The following is a 17,200-nucleotide window of genomic DNA, read 5'->3' as shown; positions in this document are numbered from 1 at the left end:
GCACTAGGCCTTCTGTAGCATATGCCCCTGGGAATCACCTAGGTTTAGAGAATCTGAGAGACAGGAAGAAAAACAAAGGCAAGAAAGAGTACAGTAGTGCCCCCTTATCCTTGGGGACACTACTGTACTCTCACTGTGCTGTTCCAAGACCCCCAGTGAATGCCTGAAATTACAAATAGTAGCAAACCCACCAAACCCTATATATACTGTACTATGCTTTTTTGATCTGATAATTGAGATGGCCACTGAGTGATATTGGGGCCCAGAAACTGATACCCCAAACCACAGTGCTGTGTCATGGTGAGCTGAAGAAGCAGCCTCAAGGTCTCTCTGACCTTCACTATCCTGTCTTCCAATCCTCTGTCTCTCACAAAGCACAGATGAAGTTCTCTGAAGTTCCCTTTTCTGCCTAAAGCCTGAACCACCAAAGAAGGAAACAATTACCTTGGGTTTCTTCCCTGAATTTTAATTAACTGAATTTATATTGCAGGAAGAAAGACGGGAGTTTTTCAATACCCCTGGACGGACTTTTGTCATAAACCATTGTCTGCTCTGTGGGCTCAACAGACTTTGTCCCAGGTCATTGTATGTTCTTTAAGCCCATGGAATTCTCCCCCCATACCCCTCAATCATCCACACTTCCTCACCTCCCTTTGCCCTAAGAAGAATGGTGTACAACCACCTCTACCCCACTGCCTGGTGCGGTCATCCTGTGTGATATCCCCAACCCCGTGCATGTGAATACATTTGTATGCCTTTTCTCATATTAATCTGCCTTTTGTTGGTTGATTTTCAGCAAACCTTCAAGGGTGAAGGAGAAGTTTTCCTTTGGCCTTGACAGTGACTACCAGATGCGTAGCGTATACAGTGTGGGCACTTGTGGACGAAGGAATGAGTCTTGCTACTCAGAACAGCTCACAATTTGAAACTTATAATTTATTTCTGGAATTTTCATTCAATCCTTTCAGACCACAGTTTGACTCAGGTACTGTAGTCAGAGAACTAGAATGGAGATGAAGAGAGAGGATGCAGAGGGTAAGGAAGGAAAGAGCACAGGTGGTTGGTCAGCCAGGTCAGTGCTGTGGGGTGGAGGTCGGGGGCCTCAGGAGGGGCTGCTGGCCTTCAAGAAAGCAGGAGAGGGAGGCACTGTACTGAAAAGTCTGGGGCTACCAAGAAGGGAAGCAAAAGGGCAGTTTCTCAGGGTTGAAGTTGGGCTTTGGGAAGGTTTTAGGGGGAGCGCAGATATTTGTGAGCCTATGTTTAAACAGAGTAAGGACCCAGTAGTGATAAAAAGAGCAAAGATATAAAAAAGACGGAATAGCAGTAGGTGATGTCCACCTTAGGGTGAGTAGAAGGTTGTGATAGGCTACAAGGGAAGAGATTGAAAAGGAGGAAGAAGAAAAATCCTTTCTTTAGGATATGGAGGGGCAGGGAAAGAAAACTCCCAAGAAATATGTGCTTCTAACAGGTCTCCACTCAGGGAGAGACTCTAAAAACCTCTGACAGAATCTGAACAAGTAGGGAATATGTGGCGACACCGGTTTGGAAATGAGAAGGGCTGTGTCTAGCAAATGTATCCCATGTAATCAATAGTTTCTCCTTAATGGAGTTTGCAATAGCATTGGTATTTTGTCTGACCCTGTTGCCTCCTGTTTCTTTCAAATAATTTTCTAGAAGCACTGGTTTGAGTCATATCTTGATGTTTGAAGAAATATTTGGTAATTGAATAAGAAGAGAGCTCTGTTCGCTCCAGTGATGATGAAAATGGTTAAGGAGAAATGCTGCCACTTGTGAGGTTTATGGGCGGGAGGGTTAAACGGGAAAATTATGAAAAAGCTACCTTAGTCCTCAAGGCCCGTTGTTAGTCCTAATTTTATTGTTTTCTGTGTTTTCACCTTATGGTGCACAATAAATATTTGTTCAGTGAACAAATAAATGTAAGGTCGGACTCTGCACAGAAGTCAAAGAAATCTTGTTTCCTGGCAAAGCTAGCTGAATTAAGTGCAGGTTTCCACAATCACCTCTCCTGGCTCCGTTTTATTTCAGCTGTAGGGGATCTGAGAGACTGTAGCCCAGGTTTTCCATCAAACCAGTAAGTGGAAATATTTCCCTACGAGAAGGCTGCACTGGGTGTCATGTCCAGGCTCCTGGCCTCCTGTGGACTCACCCCGCCTGGTGTCCTGTTGACCTGGGCTATCTCAGGTTGCTCTCATCAGCCTGGCAGTGAGGGCCTGACAGAGGCACTAAAGGGTTTCTTCTGGAGTCTGGCTGATTTCCCCTCCTGGCTTTGCCTAGTTGGATCGGAGAAGTCACTTCACTTCCCGTTGACTCCATTAGTTCTCTGTAAAATGGGTATAATAATAGTTCCTCTCTCACGGGATGGTTTTTGAAGATTAAATAAGATAATTCAGGTAAAGCATGCAGGAGGGTGTCTCGCACACAGGTACTCGGTAAATGTTAGCCATTATTATTGGAAGATTATTGGAAGCTGTAGCCTTTGATCAATAATAAAAAAAAATACTACATTTGACATTCTTTGAAAATACACCGTGCGTGTGCGTGTGTGTGCTGAGGAGAGAGAGAGACTGGTTTGGTGGTGGAATTTTCTGGCCATGGGGGGGCCAGCATCCTGACACAGGTGAGGTGCACCTGAAATGGGAAATGATTTGCCCAAGGCAGTGCCCCTAGGAATAGCCGAAGTCCGTCTAAACACCATGTCTTCTGACTCTCAATCCAGTGTCTTTCCCACTCCCCCTCATTTTCAGCCATGGCTTGCTCGTTTTTCAAAAATCATCTCCAAGGATGTCCCAGTTCAACTTCGCCCCAGTTGCTCCAGCGCAGCCCCACGCCAGAGCTTGAGCGAGAGCAGCAGTCCGCCTGCCGGGAGGGGGCGCTCGGCGGGGCGGCGGCGCGGCGGGGCGGGGCTCTCACGGGTACGAGCTCCACCGCCCGTCCAATCAGAGGCGCCGCGCCGTCGCGTTTCTGTCCCGGGGACCGTCCGCGGGAATTTGAAGTGCCTGACTGGGCGGCCGGGAGACGGAGTCTCGGGGTCGCGTGCACCTGGGCGGCCGGGGCGGCGCCAGTGCCCGGGAGGAAGGTGAGCGCCCGCCGGGCCGGGCCAGGAAGCGCTCCCGAGTGAGGCCTGGACGTCCAGACCCTCGGGGGTCGCCCGGGCCGGGGCCTCGGGACCCGGCGGGCCAGGACGTCGGGGTCGGGAAGGACCCGGGGCGGGGCTTCCCTCTCTGCCTCAGCTTCCCCGAGACTGCAGGGAGCTGGGCTGCGCCAGGGGCTCCCCACCTGTGTGGGCTTCAAGGAACTTCCGCGAGCTGTGGAGCGAGGGCTCCGCTTTTCCAGCTCCATCTCCACGGAGATCTGAGCCATTCGCTCTCCCGAAGAAAAAGGCAGCTGGAACCCTGGGCCCACGCAGCTGTCCTGATCGCCCAGGGCAGAGCGACCCCAAGTCGGGCGAGCAGCCTGCGGACGGGGTCCAGAAATGGAACCGGGTCCCCTCGTTCTTTCTGCTTCCTCACTCCTCAGGCAGATTCCTTACCCTCCCCGTTCCCCCCGCCCCCGACATTTTAAACTGGGTCACGTTTTTACTTTAACACGTTCAGTTGTATCGTGTAAAGAGCTGCCGCGAAGTGAGAAGGCATAAGTGTGACTTAATTCCACCACTGACCCACCTTTCCAACTAGCAAAAGTCTCTGGGCCGCAGTTTTCCCATCTGAAGACTGAGCCAGTGGCTGTCCTTGTGGTGAAGACGCAGTGAAACACTGTGCGAAGGGGAATATTTTTAAAATGGCTGTAAAGAAAGAAAAATTCTAAATAATATCACCTATGTGGAAAATAAAGCAGAACTGAGAGAAAAAGAGCAGCGCGGTGGTTGCTAGGGGCTGCAAGTGGGAGAAATGGGGAAGATGTGGGTCAAAGGGTACAAAGTTGAGTAAGTTCTGGTGATCTAGCGTGCAGCTTGGTAACTAGTTAATGACACTACTGTGTACTTGAAATTTGCCGAGAGTGAAACGTGTTCTTAGCGCACAGATGCGAGGTGATGGAAATGTTAATTTGCTTTATGGTGGCAATCATTTCATAATGTATATCAAAACATCACGTACACCTTAGATTATACAATATTTTTATTTACTTCAGTAAAGCTGGAAAAACAAAATAGCTGTAAAGAGTGGTGCTGAAGTAAGGTATATTTAACAAATATACATATATACTGTGTAATTGGCACTGTAGTAAATGGTTAACAAGTAATTTATTTAATTCTCTTAATTGAAGTAGGCGTACTATTTTTATCTTCTCTTTATAGGCAAGAAAACTGAGGCACAGAGAGATTGTCACACAGCCAGTAAGGTGTTGATGCCCTCTAAGGCTCATGCGTGTCGGTGTTTGTGAACAGTAGTAGACCCTTGCCTGCTTTGATCATCTCATCTGTGGAATCAAGTAATTCTGGGGGCCTGAGCCGGGACAAAGGAATGGAAGGAAGGAGAAAGGGAAAGGAGAAAATCAAAGGTGATGGGGGAAGAAAGACTGCTGCTAATTACCGTCTCAGACACCTTACTTGAAACCACCTTCGGAAACTACTCTGCCAGTCTAAGTGCTACCCTCAGCATTGCTTATTTAGTAGTCATTTCGTTTTTGTTTGTTTGTTTGTTTTTTTTTTGAGACGGAGTCTGGCTCTGTCGCCCAGGCTGGAGTGCAGTGGCACGATCTCGGCTCATTGCAAGCTCCACCTCCCGGATTCACGCCATTCTCCTGCCTCAGCCTCCCGAGTAGCTGGGGCTACAGGCGCCTGCCACCACGCCCAGCTAATTTTTTGTATTTTTAGTAGAGGCGGGGTTTCACTGTGTTAGCCAGGATGGTCTCGATCTCCTGACCTCGTGATCCGCCTGCCTCGGCCTCCCAAAGTGCTGGGATTACAGGCGTGAGCCACCGTGCCCGGCCGTCATTTCGTTTTTTAAAAACATCTTATTACACAGAATTAGATATGCCACTGGCTGAATCATGCCTTATGAAACATAATTACATACAGCCCAAACCTAATGTGATTTGCATTTTCTGATCTTTTCCTTAGACACAGTCATTGAAATTAATGAGGAGGAACCTAGTAGTCTTAGTGAAGTAAACCTTATGCATTATTAAGAATCTCTCATCCCTTTTTATTGAGGAGCCATTGGCAGACTGATATTATAGAAAATAAAGAGAGGCTTCAACCCGTTGGAGAGGGAGTATAGGAAATCAACTCTCTCTTTTAATGGTGCTTTATGGAAGTGTTTGGGAGAAAAAAAATAACAGATACTTGACTATTATAACTTGCTAACTATAGTAAAGATAGTTACTTCTAGGGAGAAGAACTTAGGTGGTGTCCACTGGATTAAAAAACAACCTTATTTCTCTGCTTTCACCCAAATCACCACATAACAACAAAAACCTAACTTGTGAAAGATCTTAAGCTCTTACTGTTTTTAAGTAGAACTTGGATTTTCAGATATTTTTTAAGTTTGTAAAGCTGTTTCTTCTGACAATAATAGAGATAAGTAGAGCATTCATACTCAAATCCTTGTTGGTTTGGAATTTCAAGCAAGGATGTGAAGACAGAAGCACTCTACCAGCACTGGAAGTATCTGGGATACTTGTGCCTGCTTATTGTTTTTGTTTTTTTAGGTTGCTTTCAAAATGAAGGTTCACGCAGTGATTCTAACTGTCTTGATAAGCCAGGTTCTAGTTTACAAAGTTTTATTCCAGAAGGAAAAAAGCCACTTCACCTAGAAATTTTGCAAACAAATCAACTTTTACTCTGTGAGTAATCCAGGGCCTATCAAGACTACATTTTAGGTGAGTAGGTTCTCTTTTTTGTTTCTTTTCTGCTTTTTTTTTTTTTTGGTGATAGAGTCTTGCTCTGTCACCAAGGCTGGAGGGCAGTGGCACGATCTTGGCTCACTGCAACCTCTGCTGCTTGGCTCAAGCCATCCTCCCACCTCAGCCTCTTGAGCAGCTGGGACTACAGGCATGCACCACTACACCTGGCTAATTTTTGTATTTTTTCTAAAGAGAGGGTTTTGCCATGTTGCCCAGGCTGGTCTTGAACTCCTGAGCTCTAGTGATCTGCCCACCTTGGCCTCCCAAAGTGCTGGATTACAGACGTGAGCCACTGTGCCTGGCCTTTTTTGCTCCTTTTATCTTTTTAGTTTATAAGTAGATTGTCTATCTCAGTCCCTCAGATTGCCAGTTGTTGGTTCAGAGAAAATGGATCTAAGTGGATTTATTAACTTCCCTCTGCTTTATGCATTCTCACTTCTTCCTGTGTTTTGTTTGTAGCTGACTGCAAGGCCTCTGAGGCACGGGAATTCACAGCTGAGTTCTTGGAGAAGGTCCTTGAGCCATCTGGATGGTGGGCAGTCTGGCACATAATGTGCTCAAGGTGCTGCTTGAGGTAAAGTTAATTTTGTTGTTAAGACATTTGTCTCAAGCTATAAGCACTCTACTTCAGACTCTTAGAGCCAAAGTGCTTATTTTTAATTAAAGTTTATGAGCTGATTGAAATAGCATGTTTTTCACATCTAATTGCCATGGTGTAGGAAGTGTTCCGCAAATTTTAAAGGCAACTGAGGAGGAGCTACCAGGGAATTAAAGTGGCTTAAGTTTCAGCGTCCTTTGACAAGGGGAACTGGATTATAAACCTATGAAGTGGAGGAAGTATTTGAGATCGTTTAAAAAATGAGGAGGCCTAATTATGAAGTCAACAGTTTCCATTAATTTTTTACCTTCTTAGTTGTAGCCCATTAAGTAGCTCAAACCAAAGAGGCATTTTAAAACTATCCCATTTTTGCCTAGTAAATTTGTAGATATGTGGTTAATCTTTTGATAATATGTCTCATTGCAGAAAGTAAGAACAATCTTATTTTTCAACTGACTGGGCCTTTTACATTAAATTTGCACTCCAATTACAGCTGTGAATTTTTCTCAGTGTTTGTTAACTGAACCACAAAAAGTCCTGTTAAGCTAAAATGTTAAACCAGGGGGTGTGAATACAAGTTGTTGCTGCAGCTCCTTTAGAAAATGGCATTGCATACTGCAGTGATTGTGAATGAGGCAGTGGGTTGCAGCTGTTCCTTGTGAGTTTTTAAGTTTTGGATTATGCTGATATCTTCAGTTGAAGTTCAGGCCTTTTCATTGGGTTATGATAGTGCCTGCCCCTCCTGCCCCCATCATTTCTCTAAAAGCAGTCAAAGTCATTGTTTTAAAAGAGAAGTGTGCAATTTCACTGCTTAAAACTACTAATGCATTGCATTTACCAAGGGCCCCGTGTTGGCTTTATGGCTTCTCATTGTGCTGGAGAACATGTAAAATCCAAGCGCCTGATGCTGTATATGTCCTGATGTTTTTGCCTTTCTCTCCTACCTCATCACTTACTGTTTCTCCCCCACTCCCAGTTTCCTCCCTTTGGCTCTAGCAAGAAGGACTGCCTTTCTGCTCTTTCAGTGGCCAAGCCCATCTCGACCACAGGCCTTTTGCGTCTTCCCTGCTCTTTGAATGGCTGCTTCCTTTTCATTCTCAGCTCAGAGGTGACTTCCCCTGGCCATCCCAGCAAAACCAGATCACCACCCCTGCTAGTTACTCTCTGTCACCTACTCATCACTATCTTGTTTATTTACCCCCTTGATTACAATGTAAGTTCCACGAGCTAAAAGCCAGGCCTCTCGTGTTGATCCTTTATGGAAGGATAGAATTCCATAATGGAAGAAGCATCCCTGCCCCTATTGCATGCTTTAAAAAAATCAGGCTGTCAGTAGTGTTTTGTACGTGGAGCTTAATTTTCATTTCCATGTGTTAAGTCACATTATTTTACATTTTAGGTCATAGATGTGGACATTTCAGCCTTGAAGGCAGTGGTGCAGCTTGCTGAGCCATACCTCTGTGAATCTTGAGTGAGCACTTTCACCTTGGAGTGTATGAAAGAGCTCCTCGAGCTGAAGGAACATCAGTTGCCCCTGCAGGAGCTGGGTGGTGTTTGATGATTCTGGAGTGTTTGACCAGACAGCACTTGTAACTGAGCATGTCAGGTAGGAAGGTAAGTTGATAAAAATAACTTTGTGGCCAGAAACTTTGGATGAATTGAAGTAATTCTGGTCTGTGTTAGACCCAGCTTTAAAATTCAAACTGTAAACTTGGTCTTGGCAATATTTTAAAATATTCAATGATAGGATAATCTTTTTAAATTAAAAAAAAGTTTTAAATCATTTGGGATAATTTCAAACTCACAGAAAAGTTAACAAAAATAGTACAGTACAAAGCATTCCTGTTTGTCTTTTACCTAGTATCCCCAAATGTTAACAAAAGGTAGGGGATTCTTAATTTGGTTTGTGTATATTTAGAAACTGACTTAAAAGTTATGGATGCTAAGGCTTATGTTTGGTATATTTGAGTCTAAAAGGACAGAAAGAGGAAAGGAAAGAAAGCAAAGAAGTTTGTATGCCATGATGATGATGTACGCACTGATTAAACTAATACACATTTTCTTCAAGGAGGTATCTGGTCAGAGAAGGTGTTTTCTGAGGCTGCTTCCTGGATCCCTAGGGGTTGTGTTCCTGCCATTCAGCCTATTTGGCAGTTATTTTCACCTGTACAAGCAGACCCTTTGTCCCTTACATGAGAAAGAAAGCCCACACCTGGATTCATATTAATAGGTATGATTTAAAATTTTTTTCAGATAAATATTCTATCAGATAGTGCCTGATACAGATAGTTCTTTTGGATTTTCTATATAAGTATATTCACTGAAGAAGTCTACTTTTAGCCATGTAAAAATGGACTTATATTCCTCTAGTAAGTGGAAGACTGGCTAATGCAATGATCATAATGTTAATAATGTTGCTTGGTGTTTTGTAGTTTTGAAAGTACTTTCCTGTTTCTATACCATTAGTCAGTTAACCTGGTTTTGCCAAGCTTAGTTTAAATATTCAGTAAAGAAGCAGAGTGCCTCAGATGCCGCTTCCGACATCTTATGGACAATCTCTAATTGCATGCAAGAACATTTAACCCTGGGTATTCAGTATTACGCCAAGCAATATAAATCTAAAGAACTGATTTCTGTCCAGGACCAAAATAACTCTGTTATGTTTCTCTTGCTTTAAAATAGTCTGTCAGTTGAAGCATTTGAAGGTGAAGGGATAACTGATGAGTTTAGGAAATTAGGAGAGAGGGTGCCAATCTCTATGGGTATAGAAGTTGGTAGAAAGACAAGTACCCGGAACTGGTAAGAGTTCCTGTTAAGGAAGAGGAGCCTGGTTACATTTACTCTCCATGTTGAGGACTCAGATTCTGGTCAGTGCCTAGAGAAGGTCAAATTATGAGGGTTTTCATTTGCCCATTGATTCAATAAGTGTGGAGTGCTGGGTTCTCAGTTGAGGGTGGGGTATGACTGGTGCACAAAACCAACACCCTCGTCAGGGAGCTGCCAGTCTAAAGGTGGGAGGTGAAGCTTTATGGAATAGTCACATAAGGATGCAGATGTGATTGGAAGCGGCCGTGAGCACCGTGAAGAATTGCAGAGTGTCCTAAGACTGGGTCAGGTTGCTGTTCTGTGCTTATTTCCTGAGGAAATGACATTCGAATTTGGGTGTAAAAGGTGAAAGGAGTGGCAGGTGAAAGGGGTGGCAGAGATGGGGGAACAGGTTCAGGAACTCAGTGGGTTTAAGGAGTTGCAAGGTCAATGTGGCCAGAACACAGTGCTGGGAGAGTCCTGTGGACTCTCAACCAGGGTAGAGAGGTTGGCAGGGCTCAGACGGTGCAGGGCTCTGTCAACCAGTGAATCATTTTGTAAGAGCATGAAAAGCCATTGAGGGATTTTTATTCTGGGGTCAATATGACTTGCTTTGTGTTTTAAAAGGTTCATTCTGGCTGTTGTGTGGAAAACAAATGGAGGGAGATGGAATAGGGAGGTGGGGATATGGAGGGGTCTAGAGTGGGAATATAGAGGGGTCTAGAATGGGGTTATGGAGAGATCTAGAGTGGTGGATATGGAGAGGTCTAGAGTTGGGATATGGAGAGCACTAGAGTGGGGGATATGGAGGGATCTAGAGTGGGGATATGGAGGGGTATAGAGTGGGGATATGGAGGGGTCTAGAGTGGGGATATATGGAGGGGTCTAGAGTGAGGATATGGAGGGGTCTAGAGTGGGGGATATGGAGGGGTCTAGAGTGGGGATATGGAGGGATCTAGAGTGGGGATATGGAGGGGTCTAGAGTGGGGATATGGGGGGGTCTAGAGTGGGGATATGGAGGGGTCTAGAGTGGGGATATGGAGGGGTCTAGAGTGGGGATATGGAGGGATCTAGAATGAATATATGGAGGGGGATGTGGCAGATATGGAGAGGTCCAGAGTGGGGATATGGAGAGGTCCAGAGTGGGGATATGGAGAGGTCTAGAATGGGGATATGGAGAGGTCTAGAATGGGGACACGGAGGGGTCTAGAGTGGGGATATGGGGGGGTCTAGAGTGGGGACATGGAGGGGTCTAGAGTGAGGATATAGAGGGGTCTAGAGTGGGGTTGGAGGCTTATTGAGAAAGTAGAATAGCTGGGCCTTGGTTGTCGAGCAGTTATGGGGATGAGACGAGTGGATGTGGAAGTCAAGGCTGATACTCATGTTTCTGGCTTAAAGGAATAAAGACTGGGGAGTTGCAGATGTGAATGATGTGTAAGTGCCTGGCATGGTACTGGTGAGGAGGATATCTGAGCTGAGTCATGGGATGTAAATACAGGCTTACCAGGTGGAGAAGGAAGACACTTCTGGCAGTCTGACCAACATGTTACACGGAGGTTAGAAAGAGCTTGTGAAATTGACAGTTTACCCACAAGGGCTCTCAGGCAAGGGAGGTAGTTGGAGTTAAATTATGAATCCATGTTGTATTACCACGTTTAGGACTTCGTTTTGAGGGCAGCAAAGAACTGGCAGAGGTTTTTTTGAATTGAGTAAAGGCATGCTTAGATTCATTAAAAAAAAAAAAAATAGACTCTAGAGGGTGAAGAGACTGACAGCCCAATCCATAAGAATTAAAAGATGGCTGGCTTCATTTTTAGTGCTCCTTTCTTTTCACACAGAACTTTTTGAAAGAGTTATATATAGTCACAGACAGACAGTCTGTACTTCTTGGCATCCCAGTAGCACTACCACTCCGACTTCACCATGAAAATTGTGCTCAAGATTATCAAGGACTTGCATGTTCTCAAATCCAGTTGACACTTCTCTGATCTCATCCTGCTTGACCTCTTGACTGTATTCTAGGTATTTGATCATTTCTATTTTTTTATTTTTTTATTTTTAATTTTTGTGGGTACTTAATAGGTTTATATATTTATGGGTTACATGAGATGTTTTGATACAGGCATGCAATGTGAAATAATCACATCATGGAGAATGGTGTATCCTTCCTTCAAGTGCTTATCCTTTGTGTTATAAACAATCCAATTAGACTCTTTTCGTTCTTTTAAAATGTACAATTATGTTATTATTGACTATAGTCACTCTGTTATACTGTCAACTAATAGGTTCTATTCATTCTTTCTAATTAACCATCCCTACCTTCCCCTCATCCCCCAGCTACTCTTTTAGCATGTAGTAACCATCCTTCTACCTTCTCTCTCCATAAGCTTAATTGTTTTGATTATTAGATCCCACAAATAAGTGAGAACATGCATGTTTGTGTTTCTGTGCCTGGCTTATTTCACTTAACATAATGATCGCCAGTTTGATCCATGTTGTTGCAAATGATTCATTCTTTTTTATGGCTGAATAGTATTCCATTGTGTAGAAGTCCTACATTTTCTTTATCCATTCATCTGTTGATGGACACTTAGATTGCTGCCAGATCCCAGCTGTTGTAAACAGTGCTGCAAATAAATGTAGGAGTGCAGGTATCTTTTCAGTATACTTATTTTCCTTCTTTTGGATATATACCCAGGAGTGGGATTGCTGGATGGTATGGTAGCTCCATTTTTAGTTTTTTGAGGAACTGCCAAACTGTTCTCCATAGTTATTTTACTAATTTACATTCTCACCAACAGTGTAGGATGGTTCCCTTTTCTTTTTCTTTTTTTCTTTTTTTTTGAGATGGAGTTTCCTTCCTGTTGCCCAGGCTGTAGTGCAATGGCGCGATCTCTGTTCACCACAACCTCCGCCTTCCAGGTTCAAGTGATTCTCCTGCCTCAGCCTCCCAAGTAGCTAGGATTACAGGCATGCGCCACTATGCCCAGCTAATTTTGTATTTTTAGTAGAGACGGGGTTTCTCCATGTTGGTCAGGCTGGTCTCGAACTTCCAACCTCCAGTGATCCACCCGCCTTGGCCTCCTAAAGTGGTGGGATTACAGGCATGAGGCACTGTGCCTGGCCTGGTTCCCTTTTCTTAACATCTTCGCCAGCATTTGTTATCGCCTGTCTTTTGGATATAAGCCATTTTAACTGGGGTGAGATGATATCTCATTGTAGTCTTAATTTGCATTGCTCTGGTGAGCAATGACGTTGAGCACCTTTTCATATGCCTGTTTGCCATTCGTATGTCTTGTTTTGAGAAATGGCTATTCAAATCTTTTGCCCATTTTTTGATTATTAGATTTTTTCCTATAGAGTTGTTTGCAGCCCCGTGTATATTCTGGTTATTAATTTCTTGTCAGATGGGTAGTTTGCAAATATTTTCTCCCATTCCATGGGTTGTCTCTTCACTTTGTTGATTGTGTCGTTTACTATGCAGAAGCTTTTTAACTTGATGTGATCCCATCTGTCCATTTCTGCTTTGGTTGCCTGTGCTTGTAGGGTATTACTCAATAAGTTTTTGCCCAGACCAATGTTCTAGGGAAAACCCTAATGTTTTCTTTTTTTTTTTTTTTTAATTAATTAATTTATTATTATTATACTAATGTTTTCTTGTAGTAGTTTTATAGTTTAAGGGTTTTTTTTTAAATAATTTAAGGTTTTAGATTTAAGTCTTCATTTTGATTTGATTTGTGTGTATAGTGAGAGATAGGAGTCTAGTTTCTTTCTTCTGCATATAGATAACCAGTTTTCCCAGCACCAGTTATTGAAGAAGCTGTCTTTTTCCCAGTGTATGTTCTTGGCACCTTTGTGGAAAATGAGTTCACTATATGTGTGGGGATTTGTTTTTTGGTTCTGTATTCTTCATCATTGGTTTATGTGTCTGTTTTTATGCCCGTCCCTGAAGTTTGGTTACTATAGCTCTGTAATATAATCACGAGGTCAGGAGATCGAGACCATCCTGGCTAACACGGTGAAACCCCCTATCTACTAAAAATACAAAAAATTATCTGGGCACGGTGGCGGGTGCCTGTAGTCCCAGCTACTCGGGAGGCTAAGGCAGGAGAATGGCGCGAACCCAGGAGGCGGAGCTTGCAGTGAGCCGAGATTGGGCCACTGCACTCCAGCCTGGGCGACAGAGCGAGACTCCATCTCAAAAAAAAATAAATAAATAAAATTAAAGTCAGGTAATGTGATTCTTCCAGTTTTGTTCTTTTTCCTTATGATAGCACTGAATCTGTAGATTGCTTTGGGTAGTATGGACATTTTAACAGAATTGCTTCTTCCATTCCATGAACATGGAATATTTTTCCTTTTTTTGGTGTTCTCTTTCTTTCATCAGTGTTTTATAGTTTTCATTATAATCTTTCACTTCTTTGGGTAGTTCCTAGGTATTTAATTTTATGTGTAACTATTTTAAATGGGGTTACTTAAATTTTTTTCAGATTGTTCACTGTTGGCATATTAAAATGCTACTGATTTTTATATATTGATTTTGTATTCTGTGACTTGACTGAATTTATCACTTCTAGTAGTTTTTGGGTGGAATCTTTAGGTTTTTTTTCGAATATAAGATCATATCACCTGCAAACAAGGTAATTGACTTCTTCCATTCCAATTTGGATGCCCTTTATATCCTCTTGTCTGATTACTGTAGCTAGGACTTATAGTACTGTGGTAAATAACAGTGGTGAAAGTGGGCATCCTTGTGTTCCAAATCTTAGAGGAAAGACTTTCAGTTCTCCACATTCAGTATGATAAGAGCTATGGGTCTGCTGTATATGGCTTTTATTATGTTGAGATATGTTCCTTCTATACCCAGCTTTTTGAGAGTTTTTATCATGAAGGGATGTTGAATTTTATGAAATGCCTTTTCAGCATCAATTGAAATGATCATATGGTTTTTATCCTTCATTCTGTTGATATGATATGTCACATTGATTTGTATATGTTGAACCATGCTTGCATCATGGGGATAAATTACATTTGGTCATGATGAATGATCTAATATATTAGCGAATTTGGTTTGGTAATGTTGAGAATTTTTCAATCAGTATTCATCAGAGATATTGGCCTGTAGTTTTCTTTCTTTTTTTTCTTTTCTTTTCTTTTCTTTTTTTTGATGTGTCTTTGTCTGATTTTGATATCAGGGTAATACTGGTCTTGTAGAATGAGTTTGGAAGTATTCCCTCCTCCTCTATTTTTTGGAATAGTTTGAGGAGGATTGGTAAAACTCAGCAGTGAAGCCATCAGTCCCGAGCTTTTCTTTACTGGGAGATTTTTTATTATAGCTTCGATATTGTTACTTGTTATTGGTCCATTCAGGTTTTAGATTTCTTCCTGATTGAATCTTGATTGGTTGTATATATCTAGGAATTTGTCCATTTCTTCTGTGTTTTCTGATTTATTGGTATATAGTTGCCTATACTATCCAACAATGATACTAGGAATCAAATTCTTTGAATTTCTGCGATATCAGTTGTAATGTCTCCTTTTTCATTTTTGATTTTATTTATTCGTATCTTTTTTTTTTTTTTAGTTTGGCTATGTCAATTTTGTGTAACTTTTTAAAAAACAACCTTTTGTTTCATTGATGTTTTGTATTTTCATTTCAGTTTTATTTGTGTCTGCGCTGATCTTTATTATTTATTTTCTTCTAATTTTGGGTTTGGTTTGCTCTTGCTTTTCTAGTTCTTTAAGATGCATTGTTAGATTATTTATGTGGAGTTCTTCCTCTTTTTGATGTAGGCACTTATAGCTATAAACTTTCCTTTGAGTACTGCTTTTACTGTATCCCACAGGTTTTGCTATATTGTATTTCCATTATGATTTGTTTCAAGAAATTGTTCAATTTTCTTCTTAATTTCTTCATTAACTCACTGGTCATTTAGGCGCATATTGTTTAATTTCCATGTATTTGCATAGTTTCCAAAATTCCTCGTTTTTGATTTCTAGTTTTATTCTATTGTGGTCAGAGAAGATGCTTGATATTATCTCAGTTTTTTTGAATGTTTGAAGACTTGTTTTGATACCTAACATATGACCTATCCTTAAGAAGGATTTGAATAAACTTGCAACCCCCATTTCTTTCCCTACCTGTGCTTTAAGACCAATAACTCTTAGAATTACCCTTTTGAAGCTATTTTCTACATCCTGTAGACATGCTTCGTTGTTTATTCTTTCTTCTCCTCTGACTGTGTATTTTCAAATAGCTTGTATTCAAGCTCACTATTCTTTCTTCTGCTTGATCAATTCTGGTAGTAATGGACTCTGTTGCATTCTTCAGTATGCCAATTGCATTTTTCAAATCCATAATTTCTGCTCAATTCTTTTTAATTATTTCAGTCTCTTTGTTAAATTTATCTGATAGAATTCTGCATTTCTTTTCTGTGTTGCCTTGAATTTTCTTGAGTTTTCTCAAAACAGCTATTTTGAATTCTCTGTTTGAAAGGTCATGTATCGCTGTTTTTTCAGGAAGAGCCCTGGTGTGTTATTTAGTTCATTTGGTGAGGTTTTTTTTTTTCTGGAATGTCTTGATTCTTGTAGGTGTTCATCTGTGTCTGGGCATTGAAGAGTTAGGTACTTAATTGTAGTCTTCACTGTCTGGATTTGTTTGTACTCGTCTTTCTTGGGAAGGCTTTCCAGATATTTCAAGAGACTTGAGTGTTTTGATCTAAGCTGTACCTGCTTTAGGGGGTACTCCAAGTCCAGTAACACTATGGTTCTTGAAGACTCATAGAAGTACTGCCTTCATGGTCTTGGGCAAGATCTGGGAGAATTCTCTGGATTACCAGGCAGAGACTCTTGTTCTCTTCCCTTACTTTCTCCCAAGCAGAGTTTCTCTTCTGAGTCACCTAAAGTTGGGGGTGGAGTGACACAACCACCCCTGTGGCCACCACCACTGTGACCGCACTGGGTCAGACCTGAAGCCAGCACAGCACTGCGTCTCACCCAAGGCCTACTGTAATGACATCCTGGCTACTGCCTATGTTTGCCCAAGAACCTGGGGCTTAACAGTCAGCAAGTGATGAAGCCAGCCAGGTCTGTGTCCTTCCCTTCAGGGTGATGAGGTCCCCCAGGCTCCAGGTGGATCCAGAGGTGTCGTCTTGAAGTCAAGGACTAGAATCAAAGCCTTAGACGTCTACCTGGTGTTCTGTTGTACTGTGGCTGAGCTGACACTCAAACCACAAGATGCAGTCCTTCCCACTCTTCTGTCCGCTTTCCAAAAGCAGAGGAGCCTCACCCTGTAGCTACCACCATCCCAGGCCATAAGGACTACTGCCAGACTATTGCTGATGTTCCCGTAAGGCCCCAGGTCTCTCGACTCAGTTGGTGGTGAATGCTGCCTGGCCTGGGACTCACCCTTCAGGGCAGTGGGCTTCCCTCCCTCTGACCCAGGACAGGTCCAGAAATGCCATTCAAGAATCAAGTCCCAGAATTAGGGACACTAATAGCCCGCTGGGTACTCTACCCTGCTGTGGCTGTGCTAGTACCTAAGGTGCAAGACGAAGTCCCCTTTACTTTTCCCTCTGCTTTTCTCAAGCTGAAGGAAACTTGGCCTGTGGCCCACCACAGCTGGGAATGTGCTGAGTCTCCCCTGAAGCCAGCAAGTCTCAGTGGCTCACCAAGGCCCTTGACGTAGTACCTGGGTATAGCTGCTGGTTATTCAGGGTCCAAGGGGTCTTCAGTTGGCAGGCGATGAATGCTGGCAGGACTGGGTCCTTTCCTTCAAAGCTGTGGGTTCCTTGCAACCCAGGATGTGTCTAGAAATGTCATTGGGGGTTGGGAGTTAGGGCCTGGAATGCAGGGTGGGGAAGCCTCACAACTCTGGCTGGTGACCCATCCTGCTGTGGCTGAGCTGGTATCCAAGATGGAAGATGAAGACCT

General features: G+C 42.8%; 1 pseudogene; it reads left to right on the top strand.

Annotated features, from left to right (window-relative positions):
- Window positions 1–3,908: 3,908 nt before the first annotated feature.
- Window positions 3,909–17,200, top strand: part of LOC129021049 (SHC SH2 domain-binding protein 1-like) — a 43,766-nt pseudogene continuing 30,474 nt past the window's right edge.

The sequence above is a fragment of the Pongo pygmaeus genome, chromosome 20, assembly GCF_028885625.2.
Source record: "Pongo pygmaeus isolate AG05252 chromosome 20, NHGRI_mPonPyg2-v2.0_pri, whole genome shotgun sequence".
Classification (NCBI taxonomy): domain Eukaryota; kingdom Metazoa; phylum Chordata; class Mammalia; order Primates; family Hominidae; genus Pongo; species Pongo pygmaeus.
This window is presented reverse-complemented; position numbering and strand designations above follow the sequence as displayed.